At 42.1% G+C, this 23,159-nt stretch overlaps 1 pseudogene; it reads left to right on the plus strand.

Moving 5' to 3' along the window:
- The first annotated feature begins 5,406 nt into the window (after window positions 1–5,406).
- LOC100614425 (large ribosomal subunit protein uL6-like) lies at window positions 5,407–6,061 on the plus strand (annotated as a pseudogene).
- The last annotated feature ends 17,098 nt before the right edge of the window (window positions 6,062–23,159 follow it).

Here is a 23,159-nt window from a genome sequence, read left to right on the forward strand (position 1 = left end):
ACTACAGGCGCCCGCCACCATGCCTGGCTAATTTTTGCATTTTTAGTAGAGATGGGGTTTCACCGTGTTAGCCAGGATGGTCTCGATCTCCTGACCTCGTGACCCGCCCGCCTCGGCCTCTCAAAGTGTTGGGATTACAGGCATGAGTCACTGCGCCCAGTTTTTTTTTTCTTTTTTTGAGACGGAGTCTCACCTGTCGCCCAGGCTGGAGTGCAGTGGTACGGTCTCGGCTCACTGCAACCTCTGCCTCACAGGTTCAAGTGATTCTCCTGCCTCAGCCTCCCAAGTAGCTGGGACTACAGGCTCACGCCAACATGCCCGGCTAATTTTTGTATTTTTCAGTAGAGATGGGGTTTCACCATGTTGGCCAGGCTGGTGTCAAACTCCTGACCTGGTGATCCGCCCGCCTCAGCATCCCAAAGTGCTGAGATTACAGACGTGAGCCACTGTGCCCGGCTGCCAATGGTATTTCTCTCACAGATGAGAAAAGCCTGATTTCTTTTTTTTTGAGATGAAGTTTTGCTGTTGTTGCCCAGGCTGGAGAGCAATGGCAAATCTCGGCTCACCGCAAACTCCGCCTCCCACGTTGAAGCGATTCTCCTGACTCAGCCTCCCAAGTAGCTGGGATTACAGGCATGTGCTACCACGACCGGCTAATTTTGTATTTTTAGTAGAGACGGACTCTCCATGTTGGTCAGGCTGGTTTCGAACTCCTGACCTCAGGTGATTTTCCCGCCTCAGCCTCCCAAAGTGCTGGGTTTACAGGCGTGAACCACCACACCCAGCCAGTCTGATTTCTTTTTAAATTTTACTTTTATTTATTTATTTATTTTGTAGAGATGGGTTCTCACTGTGTTGCCCAGGCTAGTCTTGAACTCCTAGGCTCAAGTGATGCTCCTTTCTCAGCCTCCCTGTTGGGATTACAGGTGTGAGCCACCATGCTCAGTGAAAAGTCTGATTTCTTAAGTCAGTTTTAAAAGGTGATATGCTAAGAAAAACTTTAACATTTTATTTTTTCATTCAACATCTTTTCTTTTTTATACTAATGATTTTTTTTTTTTTTGAGATAGAGTCTCACTGTCGCCCAGACTAGAGTGCAGGGCACAATCTCAGCTCACTGCAACCTCCACCTCCCTGGTTCAAGCAATTCCCCTGCCTCAGCCTCCTGAGTAGCTGGGATTACAGGCGCACGCCGCCACACCTGGCTATTTTTTTGTATTTTTAGTAGAGATGGGGTTTCACCAAGTTGGCCAGAGTGGTCTAGAACACCTGACCTCAGGTGATCCACCCGCCTTGGCCTCCCAAAGTCCTGGGATTACAGGCATGAGCCACTGTGTCCGGCCTACTAATGATTTTTTAAAAGCTCTGTAGTGGCTGGGTGCGGCGGCTCACGCCTGTAATCCCAGCACTTTGGGAGGCCAAGGCGGGTGGATCATGAGGTCAGGAGTTCGAGACCAGCCTGGCCAAGATGGTGAAACCCCGTCTGTACTAAAAATACAATTAGCCAGGCATGGTGGCGCACGCCTGTAGTCCCAGCTATTTGGGAGGCTGAGGCAGGAGAATTGCTTGAACCTGGGAGGTGGAGGTTGCAGTGAGCCGAGATTGTGCCATTGCAATCCAGCATGGGCGACAAGAGTGAAACTCCGTCTAAAAAAAAAAAAAGCTCTGTAGTATTGCTTTTAAAATGATTTTCTTATCTTATTAACAGCATCAATATTAAATTTACAGCTAGGTGAAAGAAAGGATATGTTTTTCTTCTTCCATTTGGTCCTTCAGTACCTCTTCCACGTTCCCTGTGGTAGAGCCCAACCCTGACAGGAGACTCTTGGGGCTGAGTGATCCAGTAAACCAAGACTAACCCCCACCCTCTCCTACCTCAAACACAGTGTCTAGTTACAGTGGTAGCCTACATGGATTTCTGGCGTAATTTCTCTTATCATGAACCATTCCATAAACCAGTCCTCTGCGGAAAAGAGAGTTCCTTTCAAATGTGTATTCTCAGGCTCACACAGCCACTGAATCCTGGACCTGGCATATAATCATATTAGAATACAACTGTGGAGTGAGGCAAGTGGGAATTCTTGGCTAGGACCCCAACATAACTAAGGTTTAATCTTAACCTTAAATAAGACTCCTTTGAAGGAGGTACAAGCACAAGAGCTATAACCAGGATATTGTAGTCCTTTTTATAGCAGTTAAGTTCTTCTTATGACATTTATTTGTAAAAACTAAAAATCCTTTTAAGGCTAAAAAACCTACCTAGGGTTTTATTTCAATTTGGTAAATAAATAATACTAATAACTACAATGTACTTATTATTAATTTCAACACTAGAAATTCATTATCATGTCCTTTTAGGGAGTCTTTAGTCTTCCTTCCTGTGTTTCCATAAAGACTTCTGTTTTATTTTTCCAGCTTGTCTCATATCCTACAGACTTTCAGAAACACATATAACTACTTTCTTGTCTTCACTTGATTTATAGACACAGTAATGGGTATAGCTTACCCATTTAAGCTTCCCTACTCTTGGGTCTCTTATGGCGTAACTTCTTTACTTGATGGGGTCTTATCAGACCCAAGAGTAATATTTGTGTGTCTTGTGGGTTGAATAAAATATTGTAATAATTCTTACTTTGTTAAAAGGAATCTTCTGAGAGTGGTGGTGTGTTTGCCATACTCCTTGCGCTTGAACTGAATAAGTTTTGTTAAGAGGTCTGGGGTTCTGTGGAAATCCTTGATTTCTTCTGACTTGCAGTCCAGATGCTTTTAACCACAGGCAACCAGTAAAAATATGTGCATGACAAACCTGTAAACCAGAAAGTGATGACAGCAGGCAGAGTGGCGTGCTGTAAAATTTTTATCATCACACTTGAAGTGATCGTGTTGTTCATTAATGGCGAAAACTCAAGTTCTAACACATGGCAGTTTTCGTCTGTGTTTAGCCTTGCCATGTGCTTTCATCTGCCCGGCTCCTCTTTGCTTTCCCCTTTGTTTCCCTGCTTTGAAGTTCATTCATTGTCCTGGTTTACTGTGAAATGCCACTTGGGGATAACTCAAAATAGGAGAGTGGCTTTATTACCTGTGCTTTTCATATTTCATGCTACCTTTCTGTTTTCCAGTTTCCCCCAGTTAAGTTGCATTCCTTATGTACCATGATGTTCCTCTGTTGTCAAACTAGAGCTTCTTCCCACAGCTAAGTGGCTGATCAAGGTTTCTCCAAAGAGATAAGTATCAGTTATATAGCTCTCTAAGCAATGTGTAGACTGAGAGCCACTCAAAACCTGGCTCTCTGCAGGCTTTCAGGTGGCAGTAGTCATGGGTGAGAGTCAGTGGTTTTGGCAGGTACAAACACATATGAATTGTATGAAGATGTTTCTTGAGGAGGAGTGTCCTGGAGTGGAAGTGTTTTCCTTTAGTAATCCCTTTACTAATCCCACAGTTCAAATATCTTGCTTTATATCCCTAAGAGTACAAAGATTTCAATGAATTTCTCTGTTTAGTGAAGTCAGAGACAGGAACAAATGCAATAGGCTGGTATGCTACTTTAATTTTTTTTTTAAGTTTGGGAAATACAGGAAAGAAAAGTCATGGATAATTCTGTCATGCCAATATAACTAATATGACCATTTTGCACATTCTTTTTCAGGATTCCTATATGTCGAGTTTCACAGAATTGTAAAAACTATGGTACATAGGACTTGGTATTCTAGGTTTTTAAAAACTAACAATTGTGTCAAACTATTTCCACATTATTTTGAATCTTGAATAGTATGCGGCCACTAAATAAGGTTAGAACAAGAGAGCTACTGTAATTTAGCCATTCCTCTAATGTCAGACATTTGTTGTTTCTAATTTTTTGCAATAGCTAATGATGTTATAATGAAATCGTTGGTAATAATTGGATAAAAAGAAGGGATTGAAGACAGGGAAAAGAAAGGGGTGTAGGCTGTAGAGCAGGGAGAGAACCTCTTTGCAGCTTAGGCTTGGGAGAGAGAAAGGCTGAGGCAAGGTATAACTTTGTCCCTGTATCTAGAAAGGTTATGGACATGTTCAGGAGGTCGGGAATAGTGAGTATTGATAGGCCTGTGGCCTGTTTTGTTCCACTGGGTTTTACAGGGAGTTAACATGATTGATCCTAAAGCTATAGCACTTTTATTGAAAGGGAATTTGGGACTATCCCCATTTTACTAGGTGATAGTAGCTATGTTAATAAAAACTACTGAAAGCTTTTCCTAAGAGAAGGCTAGGAGGTAGGGGTCTTTCAATGTTTTCATTATTTTAGATTTTTTTTTTTAAAGCTAGTCGTCACAAATAAGAATACTGAGTTAAGGCTCGGCGTGGTGGCTCACACCTGTAATCCCAGCACTTTGGGAGGCTGCGGCAGGCGGGTCACCTGAGGTTGGGAGTTCCAGACCAGCCTGACCAACATAGTGAAACCCCGTCTCTACTAAAAATACAAAATTAGCCGGGCATGGTGGCACAGGCACATGTCTGTAATCCCAGCTACTCGGGAGGCTGAGGCAGGAGAATCACTTGAACCTAGGAGGCAGAGGTTGCAGTGAGCCAAGATAGTGCCATTGCACTCCAGCCTGGGCAACAAGAGCGAAACTCCATCTCAAAAAAAAAAAAAAAAAAAAAAAAAAGAATACTGAGTTAAAAGGTATGGCCATCTCAGGAGGTTGCAGTGAGCCGAGATCCGAGATGGAGCCACTGCACTCCAGCCTGGGTGTTGGAGCAAGACCCTGTCTCAAAAAAAAAAAAAAAAAAGTATGGCCATTTGAGTAGTTTTTGACCCACACTGTCAAATTGTTTTCCAAAAGAATAGTATTAGCTTGTGTTACACAGCCCTGTGGACTCACTTCAGTGTACATTTATCAGCACTGGGAGTTTTCATTTTTTTTGTATGTAAGAAATGACATTTCGGGGCCGGGCGCGGTGGCTCACGCCTGTAATCCCAGCACTTTGAGAGGCCAAGGCAGGTGGATCACGAGGTCATGAGATCAAGACCATCCTGGCTAACACGGTGAAACCCCGTCTCTACTAAAAAAATGCAAAAAAATTAGCCAGGCGTGGTCGCAAGCGCCTGTAGTCCCAGCTACTCGGGAGGCTGAGGCAGGAGAATGGCGTGAACCTGGGAGGTGGAGGTTGCAGTGAGCAGAGATTGCACCACTGCACTCCAGCCTGGGCGACAGAGCGAGACTGTATCTCAAAAAAAGAAGAAGAAGAAAAAAAAAGACATTTCATCACTTGAATCTGCATTTCTCATTATGATATAAAAATAAAATAAATAGATCTTTTATTATATTTTCTTTCTAATGAATTGGCTGTTTTTGTTCTTTATTCATTTTATCATTTGTGGTCCTGTTGTTTTCTTACCAATTTGCTGGAGTTCTTTTTGTTGTTTTATTCTTTTTTTTTTCCTACAAGTATTTTCCCTATGCTGCTCTTTCACCTTATACAAAACTATTATCTTTCTTTGCTGCATCTACTGCAAGAATGAAGATCATTCTCAGCAATCAAACTGTTGACATTACTCTGAAGGGACACACAGTGATTGTGAAGGGCCCCAGAGGAACCCTGTAGAGGGACTTCAATTACATCAATGTAGAAAGAACTCAGCAAAAAAAAGAGGCACCAGATTGACAAATGGTGGGGAAACAGAAAGGAGCTGGCTGGCATTCAGACTATTTGTAATCATGCATAGAAGGGTATAACAAGGGTGTTACAATGGGCTTCCGTTACAAGATGAGGTCTGTGTATGCCCACTTCCCCATCAACGTCCTTATCCAGGAGAATGAGTCTCTTGTTGAAATCCGAAATTTCTTGGCTGAAAAATACATCTGCAGGGTTTGGATGAGGCCAGGTGTTGCTTGTTCAGTATCTCAAGCCCAGAAAGATGAATTAATCCTTGAAGGAAACGACATTGACCTTGTTTCATATTCAGTGGCTTTGATTCAGCAAGCCACAAACAGTTAAAAACAAGGATATCAGGAAATTTGGGGATGGCATCTATGTCTCTGAAAAAGGAACTATTCAGCAGGCTAATAAATAAGATCTAAGAGTTGTCCAGCTATAGAAACAAGATGCCGGATGATTCCTAAGACCTATTTGTGATATTTAAATGATACAATAAAAGACCTATTGATTTGGGGGAAAAACCCCAAAAAACTATTGTTATTTTACAGTATAGTCTGTTGCTCTTTTTGTTTGTATTTACTTCTAAGTTTGGAAGTTATTACTCACTAGAGATATAGAAAAGGTTCCATTTAATATGCTGTGTTATACAATAATAAAATGAAAAAACTTTTCCCAGCCGGGCGCAGTGGCTCACGCCTGTAATCCCAGCACTTTGGGAGGCCGAGGCGGCCGTATCACGAGGTCAGGAGTTCGAGACCAGCCTGGCTAACATGGTGAAACCCCGTCTCTACTAAACAAAATACAAAAAAATTAGCCAGTCGTGGTGGCGGGCGCCTGTAGTCCCAGCTACTCGGGAGGTTGAGGCAGGAGAATGGCGTGAACTCGGGAGGTGGAGCTTGCAGTGAGCTGAGATTGCGCCACTGCACTCCAGCCTGGAGCCTGGGCGATACAGCGAGACTCCGTCTCAAAAAAAAAAAAAAAAAAACTTTTCCCAGCTGGGCACAGTGGCTCACGCCTGTAATCCCAGCGCTTTGGGAGGCCGAGGCGGGGGGATCATGAGGTCAGGAGATCGAGACCATCCTGGCTAACACGGTGAAACCCCGTCTCTACTAAAAATACAAAAAAATTAGCCGGGCATGGTGGCGGGCGCCTGTAGTCCCAGCTACTCGGGAGGCTGAGGCAGGAGAATGGCGTGAACCTGAGAGGCGGAACTTGCAGTGAGCCAAGATCGCACCACTGCACTCCAGCCTGGGCGACAGTGCGAGACTCTGTCTCAAAAAAACAAAAAACAAAAAAACAAAAACAAAAACAAAACTTTTCCCCAAATTATCAAGTCATCATTGCCATACTATTTTGAAAGTACATTTTATTGCTTTGTGATGGTTTTTTTTTTTTTTTTTTTTGAGATGGAGTCTTGCTCTGTCACCAGGCTGGAGTGCAGTGGTGCGATCTCGGCTCACTGCAACCTCTGCCTCCCGGGTTCAAGCCATTCTCCTGCCTCAGCCTCCTGAGTAGCTGGGATTACAGGCGTGCACCACCATACCCAGCTAATTTTTGTATTTTTAGTAGAGACTGGGTTTCACCATGTTGACCAGGATGGTCTCGATCTCCTGACTTTGTGATCCGCCCGCCTCGGTCTCCCAAAGTGCTGGGATTACAGGTGTGAGCCACTGTACCCGGCCACGTGATGGCTTTTTAAAAATCATAAATGATTCTGTATTTGTCTCTTTCTGGTCTATCTAATCTCTTTTACTGATCTCTGTTTACTTTTATAAATACAAGTAGGGAGACTATTTTATTATTACTCTTTAGTTTCAGTTGTTACAAGTGGATAGTAAGTACTTCATGGATCCAAATATTAGGAATTGATCTTAGGCAAAAAATTTGGGGCAAAATGAAAGCAACCTATCATTACAGTTTTTGTTTGTTTGTTTGTTTTTTGTTTTTTGTTTTTTTTTTGAGGCAGAGTCTCACTGTCGCCCAGGCTGCAGTGCAATGGCGCAACCTCAGCTCGCTGCAAACTATGCCTCCCGGGTTCAAGTGATTCTCCCTCCTCAGCCTCCCGAGTAGCTGGGAATACAGGCACCCGCCATTATGCCTGGCTAATTTTTGTATTTTTCATTGTGACAGGGTTTCACCATGTTGGCCAGGGTGGTCTCGAACTCGTGACCTCAGGCAATCTGCCCGCCTCAGCCTCCCGAAGTGCTGGGATTACAGGTGTGAGCCACCACGCCTGGCCCATTACAGTTTTATCTGCATTTTTCTGACTACCTGGTTCTGTGCTGTTCCTGCAACATTTACTTAACATGTTTCTTTGAATGCTGCTTCAAATTTTATTTCAAAATTGAGGGGGAAAAATAAGCAAATGATAAACATAAACAAAATTTTATTTTCCTTTTTTGTTAGAGGCAGAATTTAAGGAAAAATTCTGATGATTTTGATTACAGTTAGTGGCTAACCTCTTACGATTTATTTACCTATCTTTCCATCTATTTGTACATTTGTTTGTTTGTTTGTTTGTTTGGTAAACAATCTCTCCCCATTAAGAATGCAGTTCTTCTTAATCACAGAAGTTATTCCTTTCCTTGTAATGGCCTTCTCTGTTCTGTGTCTTGGCAAATATCTGAGCCTAATAGTTGGGTGGTGCCCTTGGCATAGATGTTATGTAAGGAATTGTCACCTGCTTTTAGAGTCAGTCATCCCATGAAATCGAAGGAGTCAGTAAGGCGTTATGGAATCAGGAGGCTTGTGTGACAGCTCTGATGCTGATACCAATTAATTACCTGACTGGACCTCAGTTTCCTCATCAGTGGAATGAACACAGTTGGCCTAGTGACCCCAGATGTCTCTCCCAAGCTAACATTCTGTGATTCTCATTCTCTGAAATGTTACCACGAGGAATGTTTACTTATACGTTACTTTTTAAAATAAGAAAAATGGAGAACAGAAAATGAGAACTAGAGTTTAATTTTAAAATTTTGAAGTGTCATTGATGAGGCTATCGTCATGTGTCATGTTGCTTTAGTCCAATAGTTCTTAATTAACAGTATGCATTAGAACTACCAGTGAACATTTAAAATATATGCATATATGTGTGTGAACATATATGAATATATACACACATAAATGTTTGTTTGTTTATTTATTTATTTACTTATTTATTTATTGGAGACAGAGTCTCACTCTGTTGCCCAGGCTGCAGTGCAGTGGTGCAATCTTGGCTGACTGCAACCTCCACCTCCTGGGTTCAAGCAATTCTCCTGCCTCAACCTCCCAAGTAGCTGGGATTACAGGCGCATGCCACAACACCCAGCTAATTTTCGTATTTTAAGTAGAGAGGGGGTTTCACCATGTTGGGCTGGTCTCAAACTCCTAACCTCAGGTGATCCAACTGCATCGCCTCCCAAAGTGCAGGAATTACGGGCGTGAGCCACGCGCCTGGCCACACACACAAATATGCATGCTTAGGCCCATGCCTTGCAAGTCTGATTCAGTAGGGTAGGGACAAGGATGAGACCTAGGAAGTCTTGGTTATTCAGATGCACATAAGCGTTGAGAGGCCTCCCTTCCACTTACGGAAGGCAGATACTGTAGGAATAGATTGGTCTGGTATACTCTGCAACACATAAGTCCCATTGCTCTTCTGGGATCCTATAATTAATTGGCACAGATGTTAGTTTTTCTTTTCTTTTTTTTTTCTTTTTTTGAGATAGTCTCTCGCACTCTCACCTGGGCTGGAGTGCAGTGGCATGATCTCGGCTCACTGCAACCTCCGCCGCCCAGGTTCAAGTGATTCTCCTGCCTAGCCTCCCAGTGCTGGGATTACAGGCATGAGCCACCGCCCCCCGCCCAGAGAAATTACAAGCGAGAAATTACAACAAGCTAGTTTTTCTTTAAGAAGAACCCACTTCTCATTTTCTTATCTGTTCAGGCTAGTAAAACAAAATAACATAAACTAGGAGGCTTATCAACAAGAGAAAACAATTTCTTACAGTTGTGGCCTAGGAAGTCCAAGATCAAGGTGCCAGTAGATTCCACGTCTGGTGAGGGCCCACTTCCTGATTCTCAGTAGGTACCTTCTTGCTGTGTCCTCACATGGTGGAAGGGGAGATGGGCTCTCTGGAGTTTCTTTCATAACTGCGCTAATCCCATTCTTGAGGGCTCCTAATCACCTCCCAAAGGCCCCTCCTTCTAATGCTGTCACTTTGAGAATTAAGATTTTGACAGAGAAATTTTAGAGGTATAGAATCATTCAGATCATAGTGCTTATATCTCAAAGATAAGGAGATTTCTATGTTCCTCTTCACTTTTCTATCCATATGTTAAGTATTAGTAACATTTGATTGTCTGGTATATAATGAAACAGTCTCTTGGTTGTTGCCCTGTCTTGACATTGTATGATAGGGGTTATTTTAAAATTTCTTAAATTAACTATCTTTCTAAAAACTATTTTTATAAAATAATACATGTTCATGGTTTAAAAACACATAGTACCAAAAGTACGATGAAAGTGAAAGCTTGCCAGGCGCGGTGGTTCACGCCTGTAATCTCAGCACTTTGGGAGGCCGAGGTGGGCAGATCACGAGGTCAGGAGATCAAGACCATCCTGGCTAACATGGTGAAACCCCGTCTCTACTAAAAATACAAAAAATTAGCCGGGCGTGGTGGCAGGCGACTGTAGTCCCAGCTACTCGCGAGGCTGAGGCAAGAGAATGGCGTGAACCCGGGAGGCGGAGCTTGCAGTGAGGGCGAGATCGTGCCACTGCACTCCAGCCTTGGCGACAGAGCGAGACGCCGTCTCAAAAAAAAAAAAAGTGAAAGCTTACTAGACATAATGATTAATAATAATAATGATTAATGATAAACATTTTGGGGATTTAGCTGATTTTATTAACACCATTTAAATATCAGTCTAGGTGTATTAACAGTGTAACATACTGGTTAAAAGCATGGACGCTACCTTTACAGTTATGGTCAATTGATTTTTGACAAGGTTGGCAAGATACATCAATAGGGAAAGATTAGTCTTTTCAACAAATGGTGCTGAGACAGCAGGTTATCCACATGTAAAAGAAGAAAGTTGGATGCCTGCCTCATAGAACACATGCAAATTAACTTAAAATGGATCATAGTCCTAAAGTAAGAACTAAAACTATAAGACTCTTAGAAAAAAAATAAAATCCTTGTGACTTTGGAATAGGCAATAGTTTCTTAGATATGACACCAAAAGTATAAGCAAAAAAGAAAAAGATAAATTTGACTTGATCAAAATTTAAAACTATATTTCAAAAAGACTTCTATATTTTAAAGCTGTTTTTTTTTTAAGTGTAGGTTCTAGAGAATGATAACCTAAGTTTGAATTTTAGCTCCATTACTTATTGTAAGCTGTGCAACCCTGAGGAAGTTGCATAACCTCTCTGAGTCTGTGTCCTTGTTTGTAAAATGGGGATGATGGTAGCAGTGCCCACCTAACGATATTGCTGGAAGGATTAAATGAAAGGAGATATACAAACATTAACCCTCTGTCTAGTCCTGGATAAATACAATATCAACTATGAAGATGATAAGGAGATTGAAGAAGGATGAATGGCTTACTTGGATCAGCAGAAATGAGAAGAAATCACCTAAGGAACAAGTAGTAAGGGTGGGCTTGAACTTGGTTTATTCGTGGGCCCTGAAGAAGATGGATAGTTTAAACATTTTTACAAGTTGGAGGTAGCAATCTCTTGGTGGTTTTGACTGGTGATGATGCCCAGGATGACAGTGCTGTCATGTGGGGATAACATACCACTAAGCTGGATCATGTTTGTTTTGATGCCTGATTGGGCCAGCACAAAATCCTGAGGAGAAAATAATTCGCAGAAAGTATTTTTATTGCAGTCTTGCTGCATCTTGCCTGAAGATCCTGTGTCTGCTTATCCAGGAGTTAGCCTGGGAGAAAACATGTAAGCCTTGGTTTGACTGGTCTGCCCCTATGTCTGTAAGCAGGGTTGTGTTGGAAGGGGACATCTGTCTGACATTTGGCCTGTCTGCATTTAAACCATGGTTGGGAATAGAGATGGCATAAAATGTGGCCTCAGTATTTCCAACCTGTTAACTTATTTTCCTGTGTCCAGGGAAGGTTCTGATTATGGCTTGTTACTTGGCAGGATCCCCTGAGAACATATCTTGAGTGTGATCTGAGTTAGGAATATTGAATAATATGTCAGAGGTTCCAGTCAGATGAAAGAAGTAAATCTATAATCTTCATTAGAGTCCTTCCTTCCTCAGATTCCTTATTTTGGCCTGTGGGACTTAAATGGTAATGCTTTTAGAGTGAACCTAATATTAGAAAATGCATCATCATGTTTTCCTTTGTGATAATTACCATCCTTACTTCCATTACTTCTAGCTAAAGATCATCACCCTGGTAAAACTTTGCCAGAGAACCCAGCAGGATTCACCAGCACGGCCACTGCAGACTCCAGAGCCCTGCTTCAGGCCTATATAGACGGTCACTCTGTGGTCATCTTCAGTAGGTCCACATGCACACGCTGTACTGAGGTAAGGCTTTAAACTCAAGGGGTTTAAATGGAATTGAAGGAATTTGACAGACTTTTGAGCTCAAATGTAAACAATTGGATTTTACCTTTAGGAAGAGTGTATGTAGGCTGGGCGCGGTGGCTCACACCTGTAATCCCAGCACTTTGGGAGGCCGAGGTGAGCGGATCACAAGATCAAGAGATCAAGACCATCCTGGCCAACATGATGAAACCCCATCTCTACTAAAAATACAAAAATTAGCCCAACGTGGTGTCATGTGCCTGTAGTCGCAGCTACTCGGGAGGCTGAGACAGGAGAATCACTTGAACCCAGGAGGCAGAGGTTGCAGTGAGCCAAGATAGTGCCACTGTACTCCAGCTTGGGGTACAGAGTAAGACTCCATCTCAAAAAAAAAAAAAAAAAGGAAAAGTATATGTAGGTGTAACTTGCTTCAGAGTAATTGTAAAATGTGGATTTGATAACAAAATATTGTTTGAATAATCTCTTTCTGAGCTTTTGGGAAGTATGAGACATATTCAGGTAGTCGAGGTCAGGGAAGGTTAGGGTGGGGGAGTTACCAAACCGGTTGATTTGCGGCCCTTTCAGATATGTCTGTAGGGAATATTTCATAAGGAATGGTTACTTAGGGTACTACCAAATTTTGATAAGTATCTCTTCATGCTGTGGTTTACTATGGGGAAAATAACTTCACAAAGAATAAACTGTTTCCTACTTGGTTCTTAATCTTAGATTATCAGAGAGAAAAGGTCAGTGGTTACAGCCAAGGGGAGGATTAGTTTAGTCCACCCTGAATAAACCAGGGTGGAATTAACCATTAACGAAGGTGAGAATTGAAAGGCAAACCTGATCTGTCTGGTGCTTCATAGGAAGGCTGAGGGCATTTAAATGTCACTGAAGTTTAGCTCTAGGCCTACACAATGGAGTCTTAGGTAAATATAACTGGCTATCTGTCCAGGTTCACTGAGAGGTTAATTTATTATTTTTTTTATATATATATATATATATATATTTTTTTTTTGAGACGGAGTCTCGCTCTGTTGCCAAGGCTGGAGTGCAGTGGCACAATCTTGGCTCACTGCAAGCTCTGTCTCCCAGGTTCATGCCATTTTCCTGCCTCAGCCTCCTGAGTAGCTGGGACTACAGGTGCCCGCCACCACACCCCGCTAATTTTTTGTATTTTTAGTACAGACGGGGTTTCACTGTGTTAGCCAAGATGGCCTCGATCTCCTGACCTTGTGATCCACCTGCCTCGGCCTCCCAAAGTGCTGGGATTACAGGCGTGAGCCATCGCGCCCGGCCGATTTTATTATTAAGTTTAATTTTCTCTCAACTTGTCTGCCCCATGATTTACTTTCCAGATCTCAAGGAGTTTGAATTCAGAAGCCTTTTTATTCTGGAAGCCTTACATAGAAATAAATGGGCTTATGGGCTTTTTGGACTCTCTCTCTCTCTCTCTTTCTCTCTCTCATTCTGCATGTGTGTGTGTCTGTGCACACGTGCACTTTTTTCCCAAATAAAGAAAAAGGAAGGTGGGCGGCGAAAACACTGAAGTAGGGAGACCCTTTCATCCTTGTGTCTCTCCTGAACACATTCTGCATCGATGCCACCTTAGGCTTCATCCCTATCAATATGATAGTGATGCCTTTCATGTAGGACATCATATTGGGAGTAGGATTGCAAAGAGGCAGAAGACACAAGTCCCATCCCTGGGGGTTTAGCTCAACTGAGGGCACAACATAGGCTTAAGAAGAAAAATGATCTCAGATAACCCATGCTAAATTCTACATGATTGGACAGGCAGTAAGTGCTAGAGAATTTAGAAGAGGGCTGGGCATTAGAAATCTGCTATGTAATTCTTGGCCTCTGGGGGCTTAATTATCTAGCTCTGCAATTCTTATCTGCTTTTGGGACCTACTGCCCCTCCCACCCACCGCCTGCCACTTCCTTTTTTTTAATCTTTAAAATGAAGTGCTTGAACTAGTTGCTTATTGAGGGTTTTTTTGTTTTTGTTTTTGAGACAGAGTCTCGCTCTGTTGCCCAGGCTGGAGTGCAGTGGTGTGATCTCGGCTCGCTGCAACCTCTGCCTCCTGGTTCAAGTGATTCTCCTGCCTCAGCCTCCCAAGTAGCTGGGACTACAGGTGCACACCACCATGCCTGGCTAATTTTTGTATTTTTAGTAGAGATGGAGTTTCACTATGTTGGCCAGGCTGGTCTCGAACTCCTGAGCTCGTCGTGATCCTCCCACCCCAGCCTCCAAAAGTGCTGGGATTATAGGCGTGAGCCACTGCGCCCAGCCTGAGGGTTTTCTTAGTTCTGAAATTACGTGCTTGTCTAGTCTTTTTCGTTACCAAACAGGTTAAGAGCCTGGACTCTAAAGTCAGAGTGTGGATCTTGGCTCTGTGATTTATCAGCCATGTGACTTTAGTTATTTACCTGTGGTGCCACAGTTTCCCCATCTGTAAAATGTGGATGATAATAGTATTTATATCATAAGTTTGTTATGAGGATTAAATTAATTAATATTTATAAAAGCCATAGAACATACCTGACACATAGTAAACACTATATCAGTGTTTGTTAGATAAAAGAACTACTTGCATTTTTCCTTTTCCTATCAGGACTTAAAACCTTGGGTGGTTAATCTTCCTTCTGTCAGTACTGAGGCTAGATTAAATGGTAATCAACAAATACCTGACTTAATGCTAAGTACAATTAATCCTATCATTGGGTAAATAGCTACCATTTGAATGCCAACTATGTGCCAGGCATTCGGTCACTCTACTCATATTTTCAAACATTATTAAAGACTTGGGAGCTGGGCACAGTGGCTTATGCCTGTAATCTCAATGCTTTGGGAGGCCAAGGCAAGAGGTTCTCCTGAAGCCAGGAGTTCGAGACCAGTCTGGGCAGCATAACAAGACCCTATGTCTATGGAAAAAAAAAAAAAAAAAAAAAAAAAAAAAAAAAAAATATATATATATATATATATATATATATATATATATATATATATATATCTCGGCATGGTTTGCATGTGATTGTAGTCCTAGCTTCTCAGGAGGCTGAGGTGAGAGGATCACTTGAGCCCAGGAGTTAAAGGTTACAGTGAGCTATGATTATACCACTGCACGCCAGCCTTGGTGACAGAGTGAGACCCTGTCTCTAAAATAAATACATATGGGCACAGTGGCTCACACCTGTAATCCCAGCACTTTGGGAGGCTGAGACAGGCAGATCACTTGAGCCCAGGAGTTCAAGACCAGCCTAGGCAACATGGTGAAACCCTGTCTCTTCTAAAACTACAAAAATTAGCCAGGCATGGTGGTGAATGCCTGTAATCCCAGCTACTCAGGAGGCACAGTCATGAGAATCACTTAAAACTCGGGAAGCTGAGGTGGCAGTGAGCCAAGATCGTGCCTCTAAGCTACAGCCTGGGTGACAGAGCAAGACTCTATCTAAATAAATAAATAAATAAATAAATAAAATAAAAATTAAGAAATAAATAAATAAACAGAAAATTCCAATTTTAACCCTGCTGTAGTTCTGGAATGAAAAGTTGGGCTAGCGGTCAGGATTGCTACTAGTGGTAGATAGTCAGTATGCTCCTTGCAATCCCAGATCTCTTTGACCTGTCATTGTTCTTTTTTTCTTTTCTTTTTTTAGTCCCTATTATGCCCCAGAATGTTCTTATTCTTACTGTGATCTCTGAAATCTACTAACTCCCTCATTTCCCAGCTCTCCTGCCTATCCCTGAAAATGTAAAGCCTTGCCTGTATTTCCCCCAGTTTTACTTAATTAAAACTAGCCTGGGAATGAAGAACTCTTCCTATAACATTTGTTGGTTAGTTATTTGCATGCTTATTTAAACATACAGTTGCCTGAGCGCAGTGACTCACACCTGTAATCCCAGCACTTTGGGAGGCCAAGGCGGGCGGATCACCTGAGGTCAGGAGACCAGCCTGACCAACACGGAGAAACCCCGTCTCTGCTAAAAATACAAAAATTAGCCGGGCTTGGTGATGCATGCCTGTAATCCCAGCTACTAGGGAGGCTGAGGCAGGAGAATTGCTTGAACCCGGGAGGCAGAGGTTGCAGTGAGCCGAGATCGCACCATTGCACTCCAGCCTGGGCAACAAAAGTGAAACTGTCTCAACAACAACAACAACATATAGTCATCCTGGCAAATTTATTTAATATCATTATCCAAACAATCCCTGGGTATGTCAAGTCTTCTAGATAAACATCCCCTGGTTTTACCTTGTTGATTTCAGATTGTTTTCAGATTGGTGCCAGTTAATTTGGAAATTAATTTTCGATGTCTTTGGCCATGAAAGATGATTAGGTGCTTTTCCTGGTAAAGTGGTGAATTTCTTCTGAGGGTGTACAACTCATATACTTAGCTATTCACATTTATTTATTTATTTAAATTACCTTGAAGTAGAATTTTCCCAGGTTATTTTCTTTAGTTTTTATTTAATCATCTCATTTAACAACTGGGATATGAGTAAATCAGAATAGAGAAACTTTGTTTTTATATTTGTACTTGGTCTGATGAATGTGTATTTCTCTATGGGATGAGTAATGTCATTTGCATTAATTCAAGGTGGGAAGTGCCCATAAGGAAACTAACGTCTACGTAAAGGTAGCTTTCCGCTCTTGCATAACACATTAGTTACCATATGTGTTTTGCATGCATCTTGCTGTGAAGAGGTTTTAAAGTGCAAAGATAATCCCTCTCCACCTTTTCAGAATTGCAATATTTATTTCTTATAGCTATTTCAGAGTGGTGGGGGGAACTGAATTCAGATTCAGACTGGGGCTTAGGTGACATCTAAAAGAGTTTAAGAAAAAGACTACTGGCTGGGTATGGTGGCTCATGCCTGTAATCCCAGCACTTTGGGAGGCCGAGGTGGGCAGATCACGAGGTCAGGAGATAGAGACCATCCTGGCCAATATGGTGAAACCGCGTCTCTACTAAAAATACAAAAATTGGCTGGGTGTGGTGGCGCATGCCTGTAACCCCACCTAATTGGGTGGCTGAGGCAGGAGAATCGCCTGAACCCGGGGAGGCAGAGATTGCAGTGAGCAGAGATAGTGCCACTGCACTCCACTGGTGACAAAGTGAGACTCTGTCTCAAAAAAAAAAAAAAAAAAGAAAAAGAAAAAGAAAAGAAAAAGAAGACTAATGAGGTTGTATGAATGAACTTATTTTCCCATTTTATCAAAATGTTGAATTTGGTCCTATAGAAATGATAGAAATCTCCCAGTGTACTTCCATACAATAGGAAGTACTGTTTTAGTAGTTAAGTTTAGAATGAGACAAGAATATATTTTCTTTTTCTTTTTTTTTTTTTTCAAGAATCATTTTCCTCATTGATCATCTCTGTGAACTTCAGGCTACTCTGGCCTTTTAAATTTTATTGTATAACTGGAGGAATATGGTTCTAAACTTTCCTAAATTATTGACAGACTGTTTGTGTCTTGTACATAAAAGTCTCTTGTGTCAGTAGTTTAAATGTTATCTAGTGGTATAAGTAACTTTTAAATAAAATTTTGTTTTTTACCAGTATAATTTGTATAACCATGAGCATAAGATTTTTTGTTTGTTTTATTTAATAGTCTCAGAGCATAATAGGTTTTTTGTAACTGATTTATTGGTTGAGGGTTACTCAGCCAAAAAAGAAATAATACTTTGACTATTGTAGAATATATTTTTCCCAGGTTTGCCACATAATGCTTTGGAAACATTAAGTGTTCCAATGCTTTTTTTTTTTTGAGACAGAATCTTACTCTGTCGCCCAGGCTGGAGTGCAGTGGTACAATCCTGGCTCACTGCAACCTCCGCCTCCTGAGTTCAAGTGATTCTCCTGCCTCAGCCTCCCGAGTAGCTGGGATTACAGGTGCCCACGACCATGCTCGGCTAATTTTTTTGTATTTTTAATAGAAACGGGGTTTCCCCATGTTGGCCAGGCTAGTCTTGAACTCCTGACCTCAGGTGATCCGCCCGTCTCAGCCTCCCAAAGTGCTGGGATTACAGACGTGAGCCACCGCGCCCGGCCTGCTTTTTTAAACATAATATTAAACCCATTTTATAATGAGGTAGACTGAGTCACTAAACATATAAAATGTGTCTTATGAAGCGATACAGATGAATCATTGACAATTGAATAGAATCAACAGACTTCAGATACTCTTGTAAATATCATTTCTGTCAACAGGGAGAATCTTATGGGTTACATAAAAGTGAATTGGAAAGTTTTCAAAGGTGAAGGCTGGTTGAGGAAGGAAGTAACAAAGCTGGATAAGAGATTCTCCTGTTGGTTATAACCTCATTTTTCATTTTCCTCCTTGTTTTTCAACTTCTTCCAGGTAAAGAAGTTATTTAAATCTCTGTGTGTTCCTTATTTTGTGCTTGAACTTGATCAAACAGGTAAGTTTCTGTTTAATATGTAAATCATAGCTGCTGACTGTACATTTTATCTCATTTATTCTATCTGGCTTTAATTTGTCTTCCTTGAGGTTTTTATTGTTTAGTGAGCACTTGCTAGCTGATTCTTCTTTTTGGTGTTTTGGACAGGGTACTCTCCTGGAGCTAATCATATTTACCTTTAGCCTTTACCTAGTTTATAGCCTTGGTATTACCCAGAGTTTCCTCTTATTGAAATTATTCTTCTTATTACTCATGAATCTAGTTACAGATACAGTATTTGCTGGTTTTATGGTAACTTTACTTTTGCAAATTTGTCTCCTTTCTGATAAGTAATACAAATAGTATTTGAATTAAATATAAATTGAGATGCATTCAGAAATTTTGGCAGGGACATACAAAGATCAGTAAAGGTGAAAGATCCATGAAAAGTGCTACTGGGAAATCCCAGGGAGAGAAAGATTGGTGGAGTAAAATGGAAAGCTTCTTTCTAGGACCATGGTGCTCCTTTTTTGTGGGTCAGAAAATCCCAAGGGCTCACAGGCAAACATTATTAAGAATCTAATCTAGGCCTGTTGGTGACTCACGCCTCTAATCCCAACACACTGGGAGGCCAAGGTAGTAGGATCGCTTGAGGCCAGGAGTTTGAGTCCAGCCTGGGCAACAGAGTGAGAGCTTGTCTCTACAAAAATAAAGAATTAAAAAGTTAACCAGGCACAGTGGCATGAGCCCATAGTTCTAGCTACTCAGGAGGCTGAGGCAGGAGGTTTGATTGAGCCAAGGAGTTCAAGGTTACAGTGAGCTATGATTGCACCATTGCACTCTAGCCTGGATTACTGAGTGAGACCTTGTTTCGAAAAATAAAAAGGGTCTGCTAGTGGCCAGCACCATCATTTCTATTAGGAAAAGTGGGCCCTTCCAGATTAGGAAGAGGAGGTAAACTTCATGCCTAGTAGCTTTAAGGAAGCAGAGTCCTGGGCATTGACAGCTTCTGCTCAGTCTCCAAAGGAATACAAAGAAAGGGCCTGGCATGGTGGCTCACTTCTGTAGTCCCAGCACTTGGGGAGGCTGTGGTGGCTGGATTCTCTGAGGTAAAGACTTTGAGACCAGCCTGGCCAATATGGTGAAACCCCGTCTCTACTAAATAATAAAAAAAATTAGCTGGGTGTGGTGGTGTGCGCCTGTAGTCCCAGCTACCTGGGAGGCTGAGGCAGGAGAATTGCTGGAACCCAGGAGGCAGAGGTTACACTGAGCCAAGATCGCACCACAGCATTCCAGCCTGGGTGACAGAGTGAGACTCTGTCTCAGAACCACAACAACAACAACAAAGAAAGGATTCAACTAGACAGAGAAAGATATATGGCAATTGGGAGATATGAACAATTGGCATATAAGTTTCATTTCTTTTTTTTTTTTTTTGAGATGGAGTTTTGCTCTTGTTGCCCAGGCTGGAGTGCAATGGCGCGATCTCAGCTCACCGCAACCTCCGCCTCCCAGGTTCAAGCAATTCTCCTGCCTCAGCCTCCTGAGTAGCTGAGATTACGGGCATGCACCACTACGCCTGGCTAATTTTGTATTTTTAGTAGAGATGGGATTTCTCCATGTTGAGGCTGGTCTTGAACTCCTGACCTCAGGTGAGCCACCCGCCTCAGCCTCCCAAAGTGCTGAGATTACAGGTGTGAGTCACCGCACCCGGCCATAAGTTTCATTTCTAGGGTCAGGAGGAAGGAGGTAGTTGTGTGGCAAGACATATTACTTGATGTTTCTAAAGACAGGTTCTCTAACACAGAGAGCATCACATAATAACTACCAAATATAGAGTGTTAGTCCCTGTTTTACATGGACTATGCTGGGTTAAGTATAGTCACCTATCCTCACATGAACTCAGCAAGGAAGATATTCTCTATATTTTATAAATGAGGAAATTGAATCCCAGAGAAGTCAATTAACTTCCTTAACATTGACCCGGTGCAGTGGCTCACGCCTGTAATCCCAGCACTTTGGGAGGCAGAGGTGGGAGGATTACCTGAGGTCGGGAGTTCAAGACCAGCCTGACCAATATGGAGAAACCCTGTCTGTACTAAAAATACAAAATTAGCCGGGCATGGTGGCTCATGCCTGTAATCCCAGCTATTCAGGAGGCTGAGGCAGGAGAATTGCTTGGACCCGGGAGGCAGAGGTTGCGGTGAGCCAAGATCGCGCCATTGCACTCCAGCCTGGGCAACAAGAGCACAACTCCATCTCACAAAACAAACAAACAAACAAACAAAAACAACAACAACAGAAAACTTCCCTAACTTCATATAAATACTGGATCTATAATTTGAACACAGGCCCATGTAATTCTGAAGCCTATGTTATTTCCATAATACCATGTTGTCTGGCTCCTCTACGGTGACCCTTCTATTCCTTCATCAAGGAAGGCTCTTGCCCCCAAATACTCCATAGTATGAAAGGTAATCTCAATAAATAAAATTTCTTCTGGGTCCAAAAGTAGCCTTTTATAAAAATACAAATTTTCCCGGGAAACTTAAGTCACTTGCAACTTGCTGTGAACTAGGGAAAAATAACCAAACGGAACAATAACAAACAAGCAAATTAAACTAATATAAGATAAAGCAAATGAACATGTCCTTCAAGGATGGGAAAGGTGAAGGAGGTAACATCGGAAGAGATGGGCAGGATGAATGCACTAAGTGCTTGGGGAGCATGATTTGTAAGGATTTACTCTCTGAATCTGGAAAACTTGTGTTTTTTGGTAACAAATGGCAGATGTTTTATTTCTAAATCTGTTAGTAAGTGGCTAAGGAAGTTTTAAGAGTCTGTGATTTAATACATGTATGAACTTTATTTTCAGTCCCAGAAAATAAGCATTGGATTATGAATTGACTTTTGTCCTGGTGGTTCCCCAGTTATACTTCCCTTGCTCTTTCTTTCTTTTTTTTTTTTCATTGAGATGGAGTTTTGCTCTTGTTGCCCAGGTTGAGTGTGACGGCACGATCTGGGCTTGCCACAACCTCCACCTCTCGGGTTCGAGCGATTCTCCTGCCTCAGCCCCCAGAGTAGCTGGGATTACAGGTATGCGCCACCACAGCCAATTTATTTTGTATTTTTAGTAGAGATAGAGTTTCTCCATGTTGGTCAGGCTGGTCTTGAACTCCTGACCTCAGGTGATCCATCCACCTCGGCCTCCCAAAGTTCTGGGATTACAGGCGTGAGCCACCACGCCTGGCCCCCTTGTTCTTTCTTAAATGTCCTCTTTACTTTCTCTATCATTTTTCAGACTATTCTTATCTTTTTTAAATGTGTGTTGCCAGTGGGGAGGTGCGGTGACTGAAAAATCTATTAAATTTCTCCTTTTCCAACTACTTTTCTGTGTGAGACTGGATTTTTCATTTACTTCTACCAAAACAACGCATATTGCAACAAATTAATCCAGAAGCAAATATGGGAATCTAGTTGTTTTTTATTAGGACCGATGCTTAAAAAATTCAAAAAATGTGAAACAATGCCAGTCTTCTCACTATGTTTATTTATTTATTTTGAGACGAAATAAGTGCATTCTCAGCTCAGTGAGCAAAGATGCACTGAGCTCACTAAGAAAGTGCATTCTCAGCTCACTGAGCAAAGGTGCAATCTCAGCTCACTGCAACCTCTGCCTCCTGGATTCAAGCAATTCTCCTGCCTCAGCCTCCCAAGTAGATGGGATTACAGGCATGTGCCACCATGCCCGGCTAATTTTGTGTTTTTAGTAGAGACAGGGTTTCACCATGTTGGTCAGGCTGGTCTCAAACTCCTGATGTCAGGTGATCCACCTGCCTCGGCCTCACAAACTTTTGGGATTACAGGCGCGAGACCGGCTTGGCCAACATGGCAAAATCCTGTCTCTACTAAAACTACAAAAATTAGCCAGGCATGGTGGTGGGCGCCTATTATCCCAGCGACTCAGGAGACTGAGGCAGGAGAATTGCTTGAACGCAGGAGGTGGAGGTTGCAGTGCGCTGAGATTGTGCCATTGCACTCCAGCCTGGGCAACAAGAGCAAGACTCTGTATCAAAAAAAAAAAAAAAAAAAAAAAAAAAGACCAAGTTTGACACCCCGTTCTAAGGCAAGTAGGAAGCATGAATATTAACACAGTTTTGATTTTGTGAGATTTATTTGTCCCAAGCATAGGAGGAACACCATTCTACATGTGCAGTTGGCCTTAGCCACACAGGAGAGATGTGATCTTGTTGATGTCTTCGAGGAGCTTGTAATCATGGAGCTGGAACTGCTGATGCAGTCTTCTAAGTGCTGGTTTCATGAATAAACACCTCCTTTATCTGTTTCGTCTGGGTTCCAAAAGAACCCTCCATAGGCATGATTTTCACACCAGTGTTGGCTACGTAATCTTCCCAGGGCCTGGATCATAGTGGGTATTTAAAAAGTCAGAAGATCAATTGGTAGACAGGAGTATTTGGCATAGAATCACATGGGTGCATTTATTCATTCAGCATATTTATTGAGTGCCTGCTGTGCACTAGGCTCTGTATACTAAGCACTGGGAATACAG

The sequence above is a fragment of the Pan troglodytes genome, chromosome 10 (genome assembly GCF_028858775.2).
Source record: "Pan troglodytes isolate AG18354 chromosome 10, NHGRI_mPanTro3-v2.0_pri, whole genome shotgun sequence".
Classification (NCBI taxonomy): Eukaryota; Metazoa; Chordata; class Mammalia; order Primates; family Hominidae; genus Pan; species Pan troglodytes.